Raw genomic sequence first — 18,753 nt, forward strand, 5'->3', positions numbered from 1 at the left:
TGGTCTCGCCTCTCGCTCTCTCTCTTGGTCTCGCCTCTCGCTCTCTCTCTTGGTCTCGCCTCTCGCTCTCGGTCTCGCCTCTCTCTCTCTCGGTCTTGCCTCCCTCTCTCTCTCTCTCTCTCTCTCTCTCTCTCTCTCTCTCTCTCTCTCTCTCTCTCTCGGTCTTGCCTCTCTCTCGGTCTTGCCTCTCTCTCGGTCTCGCGCCTCTCTCTCGGTCTCGCGCCTCTCTCTCGGTCTCGCGCCTCTCTCTCTCTCTCTCTCTCTCTTTCTCTCTCTCTCTCGGTCTTGCGCCTCTCTCTCTCGGTCTTGCGCCTCTCTCTCTCTCGGTCTTGCGCCTCTCTCTCTCTCTCTCTCTCTCTCTCTCTCGGTCTCGCCTCTCGCTCTCTCGGTCTCGCTCTCTCTTCTCGCTCTCTCCTCTCGCTCTCCTCTCTCTCTCGCTCTCTCCTCTCGCTCTCTCCTGTCGCTCTCGCTCTCTCCTCTATCTATCTCTTTCTCTCTCTCTCTCTCTCTCTCTCTCTCTCTCTCTCTCTCTCTCTCTCTCTCTCTCTCTCTCACGTTAATTGATCAAATTTCTGAAGATTTGTTTGATCTGATCAGATCTTTAATTGATCAATAAGTTCTCAGACACCCTCTACACAGATAATGAGACTGATTATTATTAGACCTCGTTTTTCAATGAGGTGTAAGCAGTCTGTATGCGATCGTATTATATACTGCAGAGGAAATGGAAGATATGATTGTGCAATGACATGTACAGCGTCTCACAAAAGTAAGTACACCCCCTCAGTCACATTGGTGTAAATCTTTTCATGTGACAACACTGAAGAAATTACACTTTGCTACAATGTTGTGTAGTGGGTGTACAGCTTGTATAACAGTGTACATTTGCTGTCCCCTCAAAATAACTCAACACACAGCCATTAATGTCTAAACCGCTGGCAGCAGAAGTGAGGACACCCCTAAGTGAAAATGTCCAAATTGGGCACTAATTAAGCCGTTTTCCCTTCCCCCGGTGTCATGTGACTCGTTAGTGTTACAAGGTCTCAGGTGTGAATGGGGAGCAGGTGTGTTAAATTTGGTGTTTATAGCTCTCTCTCTCTCATACTGGTCACTGGAAGTACAACATGGCACCTCATGGTAAATAACTCTCTGAGGATCTGAAAAAAATTGAAAGAATTGTCTCTACATAAAGATGGCCGAGGATATAAGAAGTTTTCCTGAAACTGGTCTGCAGCACGGTGGCCAAGACCATCCAGCGGTATAACAGGACAGTGACCTAGGAATGCTGGGCCTGGCAGGTGGAGCAAGGGGGGCCGGCAGGTGGGGCAAGGCATCTGGACGGTGGGGGCAAAGGGTTCGGCATTGGGGCGAGGGGTTCGGCGTTGGGGCGAGGGGTTCGGCGTTGGGGCGAGGGGTCTGGCCGGTGGGGCGAGGGGTCTGGCCGGTGGGGCGAGGGGTCTGGCCGGTGGGGCGAGGGGTCTGGCCGGTGGGGCGAGGAATCTGGCCGGTGGGGCGAGGGGTCCGGCCGGTGGGGCGAGGGGTCCGGCTGGTGGGGTGAGAGGGGTTTGGCGTTGGGGCGAGGAGCCCGATGGGAGGGGCGAGGGGTCCGGCAAGTGGGGCAAAGGGGTCAGCGTTGGGGCGAAGGGTCCGGCATTGGGGCGTGGGGTCCGGCGTTGGGGCGAGGGGTCCGGCGTTGGGTCGAAGTGTCCGGCGTTGGGGCCAGGGGTTCGGTGGGTGGGGCGAGGGGTCCGGTGGTTGGGGCAAGGGGTCCGGCGTTGGGGCGAGGGGTCCGGCTGGTGGGGTGAGAGGGGTTTGGCGTTGGGGCGAGGAGCCCTAAGGGAGGGGCGAGGGGTCCGGCAAGTGGGGCAAAGGGGTCAGCGTTGGGGCGAAGGGTCCGGCATTGGGGCGTGGGGTCCGGCGTTGGGGCGAGGGGTCCGGCGTTGGGTCGAAGTGTCCGGCGTTGGGGCCAGGGGTTCGGTGGGTGGGGCGAGGGGTCCGGTGGTTGGGGCAAGGGGTCCGGCGTTGGGTCGAGGGGTCCGGCGTTGGGGCCAGAGATTCGGTGGGTGGGGAGAGGGGTCCGGTGGTTGGGGCAAGGGGTCCGGCATTGGGGCGAGGGGTCCGGCAGTGGGGTTCATTCAGACGGCAGGTGGAAGTTGGCTGCTGGAATTTTTTTTTTCTTTTAATGTGGATTTAATCTGATTAGCGGAATGTGTTTCTTCACATTTCTAAGAGGGGATTATCTCTCCTGAAATCGCAGAGGGACGTAGAAATGCAGCCAGGGAATAAATCCCTTTCCACCCCTAATTGGAGCGGCGTTGGCTCGTCTGAGCGTGGGCGAGGGGCTGCTGAGCCGGGTGGATGAGGCGAGGAGCCCAGCGGAGCTCATTCAGGGAACTGCTTTCCTCAGCCGGGTGGGTGAAGTATACTGTGAGAATTTTTTCTTGATGCAGTTTTTTTCTATTGCATTAACATCATTTTTTTTCCTGCGCACGTTCGCGATTTCTCATGATGCAGCTAGAAGAATAACGAATGGAAATGCGTTGGCGTTCAAAATAAGTCACTATTTTGCGTTAGACTCGTGCGCACCACATCTTTACATTGTACATGTTTTAGGTCGTTGCAAGATGGCGCAGAGTGTAATGGTCGTATGAGCCCCAGACATCAAATATGCATTAAAGGTGCCTTAATGCTAATAAGCCCCTTCCGGATGAGCCCCATACATCGGCAGTTGGCACAATGGTGTGTATGAGCCCCTGACATCGGCAGTTGTGCAATAGTGTGAATGAGCCCCAGACAGCGGCAGTCGGTGCTATAGTATGAATGAGCCCCTGACATTGGAAGTCTGTGCCATAGCGTAAATGAGCCCCTGACATTGGAAGTCATGTCATAGCGTGAATGAGCTCCAGACATCAGCAGTTGGAACAATAGTGTGAATGAGCCCCAGACATCGGCAGTTTGTGCTATAGTATGAATGAGCCCCCGACATTGGAATTCAGTGCCATAGCGTGAATGAGCCCCTGACATTGGAAGTCTGTGCCATAGCGTTAATGAGCCCCAGACATTGGCAGTTGGCACAATGGTGTGAATGAGCCCCAGACATCGACAGTTGGTGCTATAGTGTGAATGAGCCCCAGGCATTAAAGTCAGTGCTATAGCGTGAATGAACCCCAGATATCGGCAGTTAGTGCAATAGTGTGAATGAGCCCCCGACATTGGAAGTTGTGCCATAGTGTAAATGAGCCCAGACATCGACAGTTGGTGCTTTAGTATGAATAAGCCCCCGATATTGGAAGTCTGTGCCATAGCGTGAATGAGCCCCAGACATCAGCAGTTGGTGCAATAGTGTGAATGAGCCCCAGACATTGGAAGTCAGTACTATAGTGTTAATGAGCCCCTGACATGAATGAGCCCCAGGCATCGACAGTTGGTGCTATAGTGTGAATGAGCCCCAGGCATTAAAGTCAGTGCTATAGCGTGAATGAACCCCAGATATCGGCAGTTGGTGCAATAGTGTGAATGAGCCCCCGACATTGGAAGTTATGCCATAGTGTAAATGAGCCCCAGACATCGGCAGTTGGTGCTTTAGTATGAATAAGCCCCCGATATTGGAAGTCTGTGCCATAGCGTGAATGAGCCCCAGACATCGGCAGTTGGTGCTATAGTGTGAATGAGCCCCAGACATTGGAAGTCAGTACTATAGTGTTAATGAGCCCCTGACATGAATGAGCCCCAGGCGTTGGAAGTCGGTACTATAGTCTGAATGAGCCCCAGACTTCGGCAGTTGGTGCTATAGTGTGAATGAGCCCCAGACATCGGCAGTTGGTGCTATAGTGTGAATGAGCCCCAGACATTGGAAGTCATGCCATAGCGTGAATGAGCTCCGTACATCGGCAGTTGGTGCTATAGTGTGAATGAGCCCCTGACATTGGAAGTCATGCCATAGCGTGGATGAGCCCCATACATCGGCAGTTGGCACAATGGTGTGAATGAGCCCCAGACATCGGCAGTTGTGCTATAGTATGAATGAGCCCCCGACATTGAAAGTCTGTACCATAGCGTGGATGAGCCCCATACATCGGCAGTTGGCACAATGGTGTGAATGAGCCCCAGACATCGGCAGTTGTGCTATAGTGTGAATGAGCCCCAGACATCGGCAGTCGGTGCTATAGTATGAATGAGCCCCCGACATTGGAAGTCGGTGCCATATCGTAAATGAGCCCCTGACATTGGAAGTCATGCCACAGCGTGAATGAGCTCCGGACATCGGCAGTTTGTGCTATAGTATGAATGAGCCCCCGACATTGAAAGTCTGTGCCATAGCGTGAATGAGCCCCATACATTGGAAGTCAGCGCTATAGCGTGAATGAGCCCCCGACATGAATGAGCCCCAGACATTGGAAGTCGTGCCATAGCGTGAATGAGCCCCAGGCATTGGAAGTCAGTACTATAGCGTGAATGAGCCCCCGACATGAAAGAGCCCCAGGCATTGGAAGTCGGTACTATAGCATGAGTCAATGTTAGCGCTATAGAGAGAAGAATCTTCCTCATCTCTGACAATCCCCCCTGCGGGGGGAGGGGGGTTTAGATGTATTCTTCTGGCATACTGTGGCGGATTGTCCGAGCGCCATCCTGGGATATAAATGGTCGGGGTCAGGTATTGGGCATGCGTGCCTTTTAATAGCTTTATTGCTTTTATAGATTAAAGCGCGGCGGCATATCAGTGTGACGGGTGCGGGGATTTGTCGCTGTCAGGCCTTGAAGGATGCGGAAGATCGGTCCTGACCTCCTTTTGTAGGAATATTGATTTCTTCTTGCTGTGATGCAGAAGGCACAATTGAAGTATCTCCTCGGGGGGCGCACACGGTCTTTGGACCCCCCCCTCCATCATAAAAAATACTGCAGCGTACACGGTGGACATAAAGTTTCCACACCCCTGTTAAAATATCACGTTTTCTGTGATGTAAAAAAATAAAACAAAGGTGAATAATTTCAGAACTGATTCCACCTTTAATGTGACCTATAAATTGTACATCTCTGAAATCTTTTAGGGAGGGGGTAAAAATAATAAAATAAAAATTTGGTTGCATGAGTGTGCACACCCTGTTATAACTGGGGATGTAGCTGTGTTCAGAATTAAGCAATCACATTCAAACTCATGGTAAATAGGAGTCAGTGCACACCCGCCCATCATGTAAAGTGCCTCTGATTAACCCCAAATAATGTTCAGCTGTTCTAGTACGTCTTTCCTGACATTTTCTTAGTCGCATCCTACAGACAAAGCCATGGTCCTTAGAGAGTCTCCGTGCAAACGTCTCATGCTGGTGGTGTCTCTGTGTGAGCGTCTCATGCTGGTGGTGTCTGTGTGAGCGTCTCATGCTGGTGGTGTCTGTGTGAGCGTCTCATGCTGGTGGTGTCTGTGTGAGCGTGTCTCATGCTGGTGGTGGCTCTGTGTGAGCGTCTCATTCTGGTGGTGTCTCTGTGTGAGCGTCTCATGCTGGTGGTGTCTCTGTGTGAGCGTCTCATGCTGGTGGTGTCTCTGTGTGAGCGTCTCATGCTGGTGGTGTCTCTGTGTGAGCGTCTCATGCTGGTGGTGTCTCCGTGCAAACGTCTCATGCTGGTGGTGTCTCTGTGTGAGCGTCTCATGCTGGTGGTGTCTGTGTGAGCGTCTCATGCTGGTGGTGTCTGTGTGAGCGTCTCATGCTGGTGGTGTCTGTGTGAGCGTGTCTCATGCTGGTGGTGGCTCTGTGTGAGCGTCTCATGCTGGTGGTGGCTCTGTGTGAGCGTCTCATGCTGGTGGTGTCTCTGTGTGAGCGTCTCATGCTGGTGGTGTCTCTGTGTGAGCGTCTCATGCTGGTGGTGTCTCTGTGTGAGCGTCTCATGCTGGTGGTGTCTCTGTGTGAGCGTCTCATGCTGGTGGTGTCTCCGTGTGAGCGTCTTATGCTGGTGGTGTGTCATGCTGGCTGCGTCTCCGTGTGAGGGTCGCATGCTGGCTGCATCTCCGTGTGAGGGTCGCATGCTGGCTGCGTCTCCGTGTGAGGGTCGCATGCTGGCTGCGTCTCCGTGTGAGGGTCGCATGCTGGCTGCGTCTCCGTGTGAGGGTCGCATGCTGGCTGCGTCTCCGTGTGAACGGAAACATTTAATTGGATGTATTCCTGCGCTATTATAGAAATAAAATAAATAATGTAACTGCTGCAAACACCAAAAAGGTCAATACGTACCTGTATTTATAAAGTGTATAGAAGTGGCTGGTGCTGCACTGTCACAACACAGCATTAGCCACTTCTGTACAGTCTCTGTGTAAACATTGCATGCTTGTGGAGTCTCTGTGTGAACGTTGCATGCTTGTGGAGTCTCCGTGTGAACGTCACATGCTGGTGGATTCTTTACATTCAATCCCATAATTTATTTTACAAATTACTGGCAGTGTTTTTGTCTTGCCAACTCTGCTCCCAGGGAAGGGCGAGTGTTTTATTTTATCGCCGCACGGAAGGAAAATCCAATGTTTTAAAATGTGATGTCAGCGCCGTCCGTCTCGCTGTGAGGTCCCAGTGGGGACGAGGATGACGCGGTGATGTATCACCGTTGAACGTAGCGTTTGCTGATCTACGGCCGGCATTAATTAAAGCGGCCCCGGAGAGAGGGGCGATCCCGCCGTGAGAACGCCATTAAGCTCCTCGCTGTCAGAGTGATGGAGACGGATGTTCCTTTTGTGCGAGCGAGCGGCGTGAGTTATGGAAGCGCTCATTACTGCCCAAGAATCTCCGTCGTAACCTTAATTAATATTAACCGGCGTTGCTTAATTTCCTTTCAAATGTCGGCGATATTTATTGCGTGGGCATTTTTTATTTTTTTTTATTTCGAGGGAGGAGACGCCGCAAACCAGATTCCGGCCGGTCCTGCTGTGCGAAACTTTGCACGCCGGGACTACTTGGCCTGAGATGACGGCTCAGATGCTGGTGTCATGTTGCAGCCCCTCGCCGTGTGACTTGCCTACTAAAGTCAGGCCTCTTTGCAGCTGTTTCTTGTCTATATGAACGCCAATGATGGCTGCATGGCATTTCTTAGGCTGGGTTTCCTGATGGTGACAACAGCGGACCATGTCTGCACATGTGTGGGAATGTCGTCTTCATTGGGATCCTGTGTGACCGACCTAACAACACCGGACAACAATTTGGAGACATGGGCGAAGCGTTGTCACCATATAACAGGAAGTGCTTGAACAAGGGACGTGCATGGCGGGATCACCAGGGATTTGTTGAATGAAAGCTGCAGATAGCTTTCCCATGTTGTAGCTTCTCTGAGATTGTATCCATTTTGGTTGAAGATTACATTTGGAAACATTGTATTGGAAAATAAATCTTTCTAGAATGGGTGAGAGAGAACAGGCAGTTGTGGAGCAGACTTGGTAAATCTCCAGGTGCCACGGGGCAGTTTCATAACTTCTCCCAAAGGACTGCGTCAGAGAGACCTCTGCTTTCGATTCTAGCAGTGAATTTTGGTCACGTGCAGTGGCGTTGCTATGGGGGAGAGGGCTGCACCAGGTGACACCTGCCAGAGTGGGGCCGCCGCCCGCTGCTACACACTGTATTATATAATTATTTTGCAAGCCATGTGGGGGTGCAAGGCTGCCTATGACACCCCCCTGTCAGGTTAAGCTGTCACTCAGCCTCTGAGAATGATTCTGTAAGTTACAGCACAGTATCACCGCACAGTCTTGACCTGCCCTATGCCACCCCACCTGCCCTATGCCACCCCACCTGCCCTATCCCACCCCAACCTATCCTATCCCACCCCAACCTATCCCACCCCAACCTATCCCACCCCAACCTTTCCCACCCCAACCTGGCACTTTGCCACCCCAGTCTGCCACTATACCACCCCAGCCTGCCACTATACCACCCCAGCCTGCCACTATGCCACCCCAGCCTGCCACTATGCCTGCCCAGCCTGTCCTATACCACCCTATACTATGATTTACAGGAGCAATTTGGGGATGCGCCCCATGACCATGTTCCACCTGCTGGGCAGGATAAAAAAGGGGGGGTGACACTATGTTTTGCCACCACCAGGTGACACCAACCCTAGTAACGCCACTGGTCATGTGACCGGGCTGGGTGCCTTCTATTTCGCCCGCTCCTGGTGGTTGGCGGGGAGAGGGTCTCCTCCCTGGTTAGAACTTTTCCATTTAAACACCGAATTTGTAAGGAGCGCCGCCTCGGCACGCCTTGTGAATGGCCCCCCTCCCGGGTCCCTTCGCCTTTTTTCTTTTTGCTGTTTATTATTTTTCTTCTGGGCTCTTATCCAGGCAGACTCAGGCGAGCCGGCGCATTCAAAAAAAATAAAAAAAAAATTCATTATTCCACTTTGTGTCCAACTTGGAATCGGACCAGAAAGCAGAATGGTGAGGATCTGCAGCTGGCTACGGCGGTGACTAGACCGATCGGATGGGATTCACATGAAAGAAACTATAGTCTATACACCTGAATGAGAAATGTAGGAAGTTATTGAAGAATCTTCAATCCCCTGAGAGACTCGAGATCGTTGCACCCCTCCCCCACTCCGTAATACTATTGGCATTTTACGTTTTTTTTTGTGGCATTATTTCTAAATATTATATCATAATATATATCTATCAATCGATAGCTGGATATGGATGGATAGAGATGGATGGATAGATATGGATGACTATCGATGGAGACGAATATCTATCTATCCATTTCCCTCTCTCTCTCTCTCTCTCTCTCTCTCTCTCCATCTCTCTCTCTCTCTCCATCTCTCTCTCTCTCTCCATCTCTCTCTCTCTCTCTCTATCTCTCTCCCTGTGTATCTCTATCTCTCTCCCTGTGTATCTCTATCTCTCTCCCTGTGTATCTCTATCTCTCTCCCTGTGTATCTCTATCTCTCTCCCTGTGTATCTCTATCTCTCTCCCTGTGTATCGCTATCTCTCTCTCTCTCTCTCTCTCTCTCTCAATTCAAATTCAAAATTCAAATTCAAATTCAAATAAGCTTTATTGGCAGGACCAAATACAAGTTAGCATTGCCAAAGCAAGGAAAGGGGGAAGGGGGTAATATATAGGGGAAAGGACATAAGTCCGTGAAAGTCCTCAGTTTTTCATGTCCCTCTCAGTCTGTGACACGCTGTCACATATTGGGCAGCTATCTTCGCCATTGGCTCCTCTTCTCCCAGTAGAATTTGGAATTTCCTATTCTCTTCTGTAGAATTGAAGTCCGGGATGAGAGCGGAGAGTCTCTGGAAGTGAGTGTCCCTCACTGATGAGTACTTGGGGCAATGTAGCAGGAAGTGTTCCTCATCCTCAGGGACCCCCTGGTCACATTGCTGGCACAGTCTTCTCTCCCTGGGCTTGTAGGTCTGTCTGTGCCGTCCTAATTCCATTTCCAGGCTGTGGGCGCTCAGTCTGTACAGGCTCATTGTCTGTCTTTCTTTGGGGTCTTGTAGCACCTCCAGGTACGGGGCCAGTTTGTATTCTCTCTGCAGTGACTGGTAAGTTTTTAGTTTTTTGGAGTTTTTTATTTCGTGTCTCCATTCTCCAACATGTTTTTCTTTGGAGTTATAAATTATGATTTTTATTTGAGATTTTGACAGGCCGCATTGCTGAGAGTTTTGGGGAGACAAGGTGTTGATAAGCTGTTGCAGGCCACACGGCTTGGACTGGTTCTTACTGTCCAGTAAGGCTTGATGGTGGTAGGAGTTGGGACTGCTGTTTTGTAGGTGGTCCCAGTATGATAGCGCCCTCTTCTGTACTGCAAGAAGTAAGGGAAATCTGCCCAACTCGGACCGGCAAGCACTGTTGGAGGTGCTCCGATGGACTTGGAGGAGGTGCTTGCAAAATTCCAGATGGAATATTTCTGTTGGGCTGGGGTCCCATTTGGATTGGTCTGGGTAGGTGACAGGACCCCAAACTTCACTGCCATAAAGAAGGATTGGGGCGATGACGCTATCAAATATTCTGAGCCAGACTCTCATGGGTGGTTTTAGGTGGTACAGCCGTCTCCTGATGGCATAGTAGGCTCTGCATGCCTTGTCTTTTAGTGCCTCTATGGCTGGCTTGAAGCTTCCTGATTGGGTAATGTCTAGGCCAAGGTATGTGTAGCTGTTGGTTTCATCCACAGTGCAGTTGTTTATTGTGAAGGAAGGGCTCTTTGTTTGATTTGTATTTTTCTTTTGGAACACCATGGTTTTTGTTTTGCTGGAATTGATTGGTAGTGCCCATGTGGCGCTGTATTTCTCCAGAACTTCCAGGCTGTCTTGTAGGCCTTTCTCTGTTGGTGACAGAAGTAGGAGGTCATCCGCATACAGCAGGAACTTCACCTCGGTGTCATGTAGAGTCAGTCCTGGTGCTCTCTCTCTCTCTCTCTCCATATCTATCTCTCTGTGTATCTCTATATCTCTCTCTCTCTCTCTCTCTCTGTGTATCTCTATCTCTCTCTCTGTGTATCTCTATCTCTCTCTCTGTGTATCTCTATCTCTCTCCCTGTGTATCTATCTCTCTCCATCTCTCTCTTTATCTATCTCTCTTTCTTTCTCTCTATCTCTATCTATCTGTCTCTGGCTCTATCTGTCTCTGGCTCTATCTGTCTCTGGCTCTATCTGTCTCTGGCTCTATCTGTCTCTGGCTCTATCTGTCTCTGGCTCTATCTGTCTCTGGCTCTATCTGTCTCTGGCTCTATCTGTCTCTGGCTCTATCTGTCTCTGGCTCTATCTGTCTCTGGCTCTGTCTGTCTCTGGCTCTGTCTGTCTCTGGCTCTGTCTGTCTCTGGCTCTGTCTGTCTCTGGCTCTGTCTGTCTCTGGCTCTGTCTGTCTCTGGCTCTGTCTGTCTCTGGCTCTGTCTGTCTCTGGCTCTGTCTGTCTCTGGCTCTGTCTGTCTCTGGCTCTGTCTGTCTCTGGCTCTGTCTGTCTCTGGCTCTGTCTCTATCTGTCTCTGGCTCTGTCTCTATCTGTCTCTGGCTCTGTCTCTATCTGTCTCTGGCTCTGTCTCTATCTGTCTATGGCTCTGGCTCTATCTGTCTATGGCTCTGGCTCTATCTGTCTCTGGCTCTGTCTCTCTGGCTCTATCTGTCTCTGGCTCTGTCTCTCTGGCTCTATCTGTCTCTGGCTCTGGCTCTATCTGTCTCTGGCTCTGTCTCTGTGTTTCTCTCTCTCTCTCTCTGGCTCTCTGTCTCTGTCTCTCTCTGTGTGTCTGTCTCTCTCTCTGTGTCTCTGTCTGTCTCTCTCTCTCTCTCTGTGTGTCTCTGTCTCTCTCTCTGTGTCTCTGTCTGTGTCTCTCTCTCTCTGTGTCTCTGTCTGTGTCTCTCTCTCTCTGTGTCTCTGTCTGTGTCTCTCTCTCTCTCTCTCTGTGTCTCTGTCTCTCTCTCTCTGTGTGTCTCTGTCTCTCTCTCTGTGTCTCTGTCTGTGTCTCTCTCTCTCTGTCTGTGTGTGTGTGTGTGTGTGTGTGTGTGTCTTTCTCTCTCTCTCTCTCTCTCTCTTTCTTTCTCTCTCTCTCTGTCTCTCTCTAGAGTTATAGATGGATATATAGAGACACACACACATACTCCCTGGCCACTTTATTAGGTACACCTGTTCGATGGCTTTGTAACACAAATTGCTCATCAGCCAATCACACGGCAGCAACTCCCATGCATTTATACGTGTTGACGGCGACTTGCTGAAGATCAAACCGAGTATCGGAATGGGGGAAGAATGGAGATTGAAGTGACTTTGAACCGTAAGGTTAGTTGGTGTCAGACGGGCTGGTCTGAGTGTTTCTGGGATTTTCACACACAATTATCTCTCAGGGATTACAGAGAATGGTGGGGAATAAAAGAGAAAATATCCAGTGAGCGGCAGTTGTGTGGAAGAAAATGCCTTGTTGATGGGCAGAGCGATGGTTACAGATGATAGAAAGGCAACAGTAACTAATTATCTTTTTGCCATTATTTTTTTCTATGTTGTCTTTTTGTTGTTTAATTCTGTATTGAAAGTCTTTTCTCTAATGTGAGAGTTAGTGACCGGGGGAGGGGTTGTAGGAAAGTAGAAGCACCGACTTTACCGACAAACCCCCTGGCAGGGGTTTGCTGATTGCGATTCCCACACACTAGCAGGTGACGTCTCGCCTCTACGCTCTCTCGCCGTAATCTCTCTCTGCGCGGCAGAAGGCGATCGTTTTGGGGAAGGCCTCTGTGATCAAAGCTGAAAAGGTTCTCCGCAGCCTCTGCCAGCCAAGCTAATTAGAGAGAGTTGGTGGTTGGCGAGCTGCGTTGGCCAATGCCATTCAGTGGCGCCAGGCGGGTGGTCGCCGCCAGTGAATAGGTGCCGGTAATTGCGGCGTTCGGGGCGGCGAGGCTCGAGATCCGGCATGGGGAGGACATCTGTAAAACTCTCACCCACCGAGACTCTCAATGTCCAATAACAGCACAGCTACTGAGTATTCGGGGAGGGGGGGGGCAGAATAATGGGCGTTAATAATCCATCCTGGGGGGTGGTGGATACACGGCGGGTACACTCAGCACAGCCAATTAATAATGGATTAAGAGGGAAGGATCAGCGCTGGGATTATTTCTCATTGAATGGATTGTGAGCGGAGAACAAGCCATACTCCACAACCCTTCTATGTGTGGGGGAGGAGAAGTCCTCAACCCCAACAGGAGGACATACTCACAGGCCACTTTATTAAGCCCCCTTGTTTGTACCCGGTTGGACCCCCTTTATTAGGCCCCTCTTGCTTGTACCCGGTTGGACCCCCTTTATTAGGTCCCCCTTGCTAGTAGGGGGTTGGACCCCCTTTATTAGGCCCCTCTTGCTAGTAGCAGATTGGACCCCCTTTATTAGGCCCCTCTTGCTAGTAGCGGGTCGGACCCCCTTTATTAGGTCTTCCTTGCTAGTATTGGGTTGAACCCCATTTATTCGGTCACCCTTGCTACCGTAGTATCGGGGTGGACCCCCTTTATTAGGTCTTCCTTGCTAGTATCGGGGTGGACCCCTTTTATTAGGTCCCCCTTGCTAGTATCGGGTTAAACCCCATTTATTAGGTCCCCCTTGCTAGTATTGGGTTGAACCCCATTTATTAGGTGGTCCTTGCTACCGTAGTATCATGTTGGACCCCCTTTATTAGGTCCCCCTTGCTAGTACCGGGTTGGACCCCCTTTATTAGGTCCCCCTTGCTAGTCGCGGGTTGGACCCCCTTTATTAGGTCCCCCTTGCTAGTCGCGGGTTGGACCCCCTTTATTAGGTCCCCCTTGCTAGTCGCGGGTTGGACCTTCTTTATTAGGTCCCCCTTGCTAGTACCGGGTTGGACCCCCTTTATTAGGTCCCCCTTCCTAGTAGCGGGTTGCTCTATTATTGGATGAGAGGTGGTGACTGTGGAAGGCCATTGGAGTCCAGTGACCTCGTTGTCCAGTGGTGAGATGATTGGATCTTTGTGACATGTGACATCCTGCTGGGAGGAGCCATCAGGAGATGGGGACACTGGAGTCATAAAGGGATGGACATGGTCACCAACAATACTCGTGGTGATTAAACCATGGGGGGCCCAAAGTGTGCCCATCCCCCACACCAGTACACCCCCACCACCAGCCTGAACCGGTGATAGAAGGCAGGATGGCTCCAACGCACCAAATTCTGACCCCACTATCTGAATGTCGCAGCTGAAATCCAGACTCATCAGACCAGACAATGTTTTTCTCTACGGGGCGGAGGCTCCTGCGCTCTACGGGTCGGGGCGGAGGCTCCTGCGCTCTACAGGTCGGGGCGGAGGCTCCTGCGCTCTACAGGTCGGGGCGGAGGCTCCTGCGCTCTACGGGTCGGGGCGGAGGCTCCTGCGCTCTACGGGTCGGGGCGGAGGCTCCTGTGCTCTACGGGTCGGGGCGGAGGCTCCTGCGCTCTACGGGTCGGGGCGGAGGCTCCTGCGCTCTACGGGTCGGGGCGGAGGCTCCTGCGCTCTACGGGTCGGGGCGGAGGCTCCTGCGCTGTACGGGTCGGGGCGGAGGCTCCTGCGCTGTACGGGTCGGGGCGGAGGCTCCTGCGCTGTACGGGTCGGGGCGGAGGCTCCTGCGCTGTACGGGTCGGGGCGGAGGCTCCTGCGCTGTACGGGTCGGGGCGGAGGCTCCTGCGCTGTACGGGTCGGGTTGGGCGGAGGCTCCTGCGCTGTACGGGTCGGGTTGGGCGGAGGCTCCTGCGCTGTACGGGTCGGGTTGGGCGGAGGCTCCTGCGCTGTACGGGTCGGGTTGGGCGGAGGCTCCTGCGCTGTACGGGTCGGGTTGGGCGGAGGCTCCTGCGCTGTACGGGTCGGGTTGGGCGGAGGCTCCTGCGCTGTACGGGTCGGGTTGGGCGGAGGCTCCTGCGCTGTACGGGTTGGGGCGGAGGCTCCTGCGCTGTACGGGTCGGGGCGGAGGCTCCTGCGCTGTACGGGTCGGGGCGGAGGCTCCTGCGCTGTACGGGTCGGGGCGGAGGCTCCTGCGATGTACGGGTCGGGGCGGAGGCTCCTGCGCTGTACGGGTCGGGGTGGAGGCTCCTGCGCTGTACGGGGCGGGGCGGAGGCTCCTGCGCTGTATGGGGCGGGGCGGAGGCTCCTGCGCTGTACGGGGCGGAGGCTCCTGCGCTGTACGGGTCGGGGCGGAGGCTCCTGCGCTGTACGGGTCGGGTTGGGCGGAGGCTCCTGCGCTGTACGGGTCGGGTTGGGCGGAGGCTCCTGCGCTGTACGGGTCGGGGCGGAGGCTCCTGCGCTGTACGGGTCGGGGCGGAGGCTCCTGCGCTGTACGGGTCGGGGCGGAGGTTCCTGCGCTGTACGGGTCGGGGCGGAGGCTCCTGCGCTGTACGGGTCGGGGCGGAGGCTCCTGCGCTGTACGGGTCGAAGGCTCCTGCGCTGTACGGGTTGGGGCGGAGGCTCCTGCGCTGTACGGGTTGGGGCGGAGGCTCCTGCGCTGTACGGGTTGGGGCGGAGGCTCCTGCGCTGTACGGGTTGGGGCGGAGGCTCCTGCGCTGTACGGGTGGGGGGGGGAAAGGCTCCTGCGCTGTACAGGTCGGGGCGGAGGCTCCTGCGCTGTACGGGTCGGGGCGGAGGCTCCTGCGCTGTACGGGTCGGGGCGGAAAGGCTCCTGCGCTGTACGGGTCGGGGCGGAGGCTCCTGCGCTGTACGGGTCGGGGCAGAGGCTCCTGCGCTGTACGGGTCGGGGCGGAAAGGCTCCTGCGCTGTACGGGTCGGGGCGGAGGCTCCTGCGCTGTACGGGTCGGGGCAGAGGCTCCTGGGCTGTACGGGTCGGGGCGGAGGCTCCTAATGATTGGAAGGAATTGTTACATTTTTGTTACTTTTTATGTTGCAAAATGAAATGTTTGTGTTCCCAGCTTTATAATCAGCAGATGTGATGGGGGGAGGGGGGGTCATAATGAACGTATCGTCACCTCAGATAAATTGTGTATAGAAATCGCTGTCCTTTTCTTCCATTACTTTCTCACGGAGACACTTGTATGCGCCGCGCTGTGGAGTAACGGTTCCGATCCTCCGGCGCTTCATCACCGCACTGATGGGTTTTCCCGCTGACGGCGATGTATGAAGGGTTCCGCGTCATCTGTATCTGTCCGTGAAAATGCGCTGCCTGCCCACCCGACGGACGATAAAACTCCCCCGCGCTCCCCCCCTGGTGGAGTTTATTATGTGTCTTAAGCTCCTCCATCATGGCGCTCTCCTGCGAGCGATGAAAGATCGCCGTATAGATGGAGAGGGAGCCGCGTCCGGCCGCAGACAGTTCATCGCTCAGGAAGACGCACGGCTCTGCGCTCCGTCCTCTGCCGACTCTTTTTATTAAAAGTCCCGAAGGCGGACGGAGCGTCTGAGGAGGAGATTTATAGCGGAGCGGAGCCAAGCGCCAAACGTTATTTGTTGGGTTTGGATGGAGCGCAAAATGATAAAACCCCTGAAACCCGTTTTTTTATGTCCTATTGAATCTCCATTCACTTCCTGTCCCAGAGACTAAACAGGAAGTCTCCACAGTTGTCACTGGAACAGGGCTCCTCCCTCCCTTCGGAAGATTACTCCTCCCTCCCTTCGGAAGATTACTCCTCCCTGTCAAATTTGGATTTCCCTTCACTTCCTGTCCCAGAGACACAACAGGAAATCTCTACAAGATGAGGGGCAGTTGTTGCTGTAACAGGTGTCCCCGTTAGGAGATTACCCCTTCTCTTTGTGTTTTGGTGGCAACTGTTGAGTTTGGATTTCCCTTCACTTCCTGCCCCAGAGACTAAACAGGAAGTGAGGGAAGTCTCCACGAGATGCGGGATAGCTGTCACTGGAATAGGTGTCCCCATTGGAGGATTAGCCTTTCCTTTCCGGATTTTGGTGACAACTGTAACATTTGGTTCCCCCTTCATTTCCTGTCCCAGAAACGTAACAAGAAGTCTCTACAAGATGGACATTTGTTACCAGAACTTGTGTCCCCATTAGAAGGTAACCCCCTTCCCTTTCTGGTAAATTTGGATTTCCCTTTGCTTCCCTGTCCCTTTGCTTCCGTCTCCCGCTAGTGGTCATCTGCATATCAAGCTGTATAGTCGCCTCCTTCTAGTGGTCATCTGCATATCGAGCTGTATAGTCGTCTCCTTCTAGTGGTCATCTGCATATCGAGCTGTATAGTCGTCTCCTTCTAGTGGTCATCTGCATATCAAGCTGTATAGTCGCCTCCTTCTAGTGGTCATCTGCATATCGAGCTGTATAGTCGTCTCCTTCTAGTGGTCATCTGCATATCAAGCTGTATAGTCGCCTCCTTCTAGTGGTCATCTGCATATCGAGCTGTATAGTCGTCTCCTTCTAGTGGTCATCTGCATATCAAGCTGTATAGTAGTCTCCTTCTAGTGGTCATCTGCATATCGAGCTGTATAGTCGTCTCCTTCTAGTGGTCATCTGCATATCAAGCTGTATAGTCGCCTCCTTCTAGTGGTCATCTGCATATCGAGCTGTATAGTCGTCTCCTTCTAGTGGTCATCTGCATATCAAGCTGTATAGTCGCCTCCTTCTAGTGCTCATCTGCATATCAAGCTGTATAGTCGCCTCCTTCTAGTGCTCATCTGCATATCAAGCTGTATAGTCGTCTCCTTCTAGTGGTCATCTGCATGTCAAGCTGTATAGTCGTCTGCTTCTAGTGGTCATCTGCATATCATGCTGTATAGTCGCCTCCTTCTAGTGGTCATCTGCATATCACGCTGTATAGTCGTCTCCTTCTAGTGGTCATCTGCATATCAAGCTGTATAGTCGCCTCCTTCTAGTAGTCATCTGCATATCGAGCTGTATAGTCGTCTCCTAGTGGTCATCTGCATATCGAGCTGTATAGTCGTCTCCTTCTAGTGGTCATCTGCATATCAAGCTGTATAGTCGTCTCCTTCTAGTGGTCATCTGCATATCAAGCTGTATAGTCGTCTCCTTCTAGTAGTCATCTGCATATCAAGCTGTATAGTAGTCTCCTAGTGGTCATCTGCATATCACGCTGTATAGTCGTCTCCTTCTAGTGGTCATCTGCATCTCAAGCTGTATAGTCGCCTCCTTCTAGTGGTCATCTGCATCTCAAGCTGTATAGTCGTCTCCTTCTAGTGGTCATCTGCATATCAAGCTGTATAGTAGTCTCCTAGTGGTCATTTGCATATCGAGCTGTATAGTCGTCTCCTTCTAGTGGTCATCCGCATATCAAGCTGTATAGTCGCCTCCTTCTAGTGGTCATCTGCATATCACGCTGTATAGTCGCCTCCTTCTAGTAGTCATCTGCATATCAAGCTGTATAGTAGTCTCCTTCTAGTGGTCATCTGCATATCAAGCTGTATAGTAGTCTCCTAGTGGTCATCTGCAAATCGAGCTGTATAGTCGTCTCCTTCTAGTGGTCATCTGCATATCAAGCTGTATAGTCGCCTCCTTCTAGTGGTCATCTGCATATCAAGCTGTATAGTCGTCTCCTTCTAGTGGTCATCTGCATATCACGCTGTATAGTCGTCTCCTTTTAGTGGTCATCTGCATATCAAGCTGTATAGTCGCCTCCTTCTAGTGATCATCTGCATATCAAGCTGTATAGTCGTCTCCTTCTAGTGGTCATCTGCATATCAAGCTGTATAGTCGCCTCCTTCTAGTGGTCATCTGCATATCAAGCTGTATAGTCGCCTCCTTCTAGTGGTCATCTGCATATCAAGCTGTATAGTCGCCTCCTTCTAGTGGTCATCTGCATATCAAGCTGTATAGTCGCCTCCTTCTAGTGGTCATCTGCATGTCAAGCTGTATAGTGGTCTCCTAGTGGTCATCTGCATATCAAGCTGTATAGTCGCCTCCTCCTAGTGGTCATCTGCATATCAAGCTGTATAGTCGCCTCGTTCTAGTGGTCATCTGCATATCAAGCTGTATAGTCGCCTCGTTCTAGTGGTCATCTGCATATCAAGCTGTATAGTCGTTTCCTTCTAGTGGTCATCTGCATATCAAGCTGTATAGAAGGAGGCGACTATACAGCTTGATATGCAGATGACCACTAGAGGGCGACTAAAGCATGATAAGCAGATGTTCACTAGAGAGCGTCTATACAGCGTGATATGCGGATGACCACTAGAGGGCGGCTAGACCACTAGAGGGCGACTATACTGCTTCATATGCGGACGACCACTAGAGGGAGACTGTACACTTCTGTTATATGAAATGCAGTCTTGGGGAAATATGGAACAGCAAGAGTTGAAAAATGCAGACTTTCAGAGAGGAGCGATGACGGGTGATGCCTCACATCCTCCCTTCCAGTCTGA

At 52.2% G+C, this 18,753-nt stretch overlaps 1 protein-coding gene across 3 annotated transcripts in view; it reads left to right on the forward strand.

Annotated features, from left to right (window-relative positions):
* SULF2 (sulfatase 2) overlaps positions 1-18,753 on the forward strand; it is a 101,655-nt gene that overhangs the window by 17,903 nt on the left and 64,999 nt on the right. The gene's annotated exons all lie outside the window — the stretch shown is intronic.

Source organism: Rana temporaria, chromosome 12 (genome assembly GCF_905171775.1).
Source record: "Rana temporaria chromosome 12, aRanTem1.1, whole genome shotgun sequence".
NCBI classification, from domain to species: domain Eukaryota; kingdom Metazoa; phylum Chordata; class Amphibia; order Anura; family Ranidae; genus Rana; species Rana temporaria.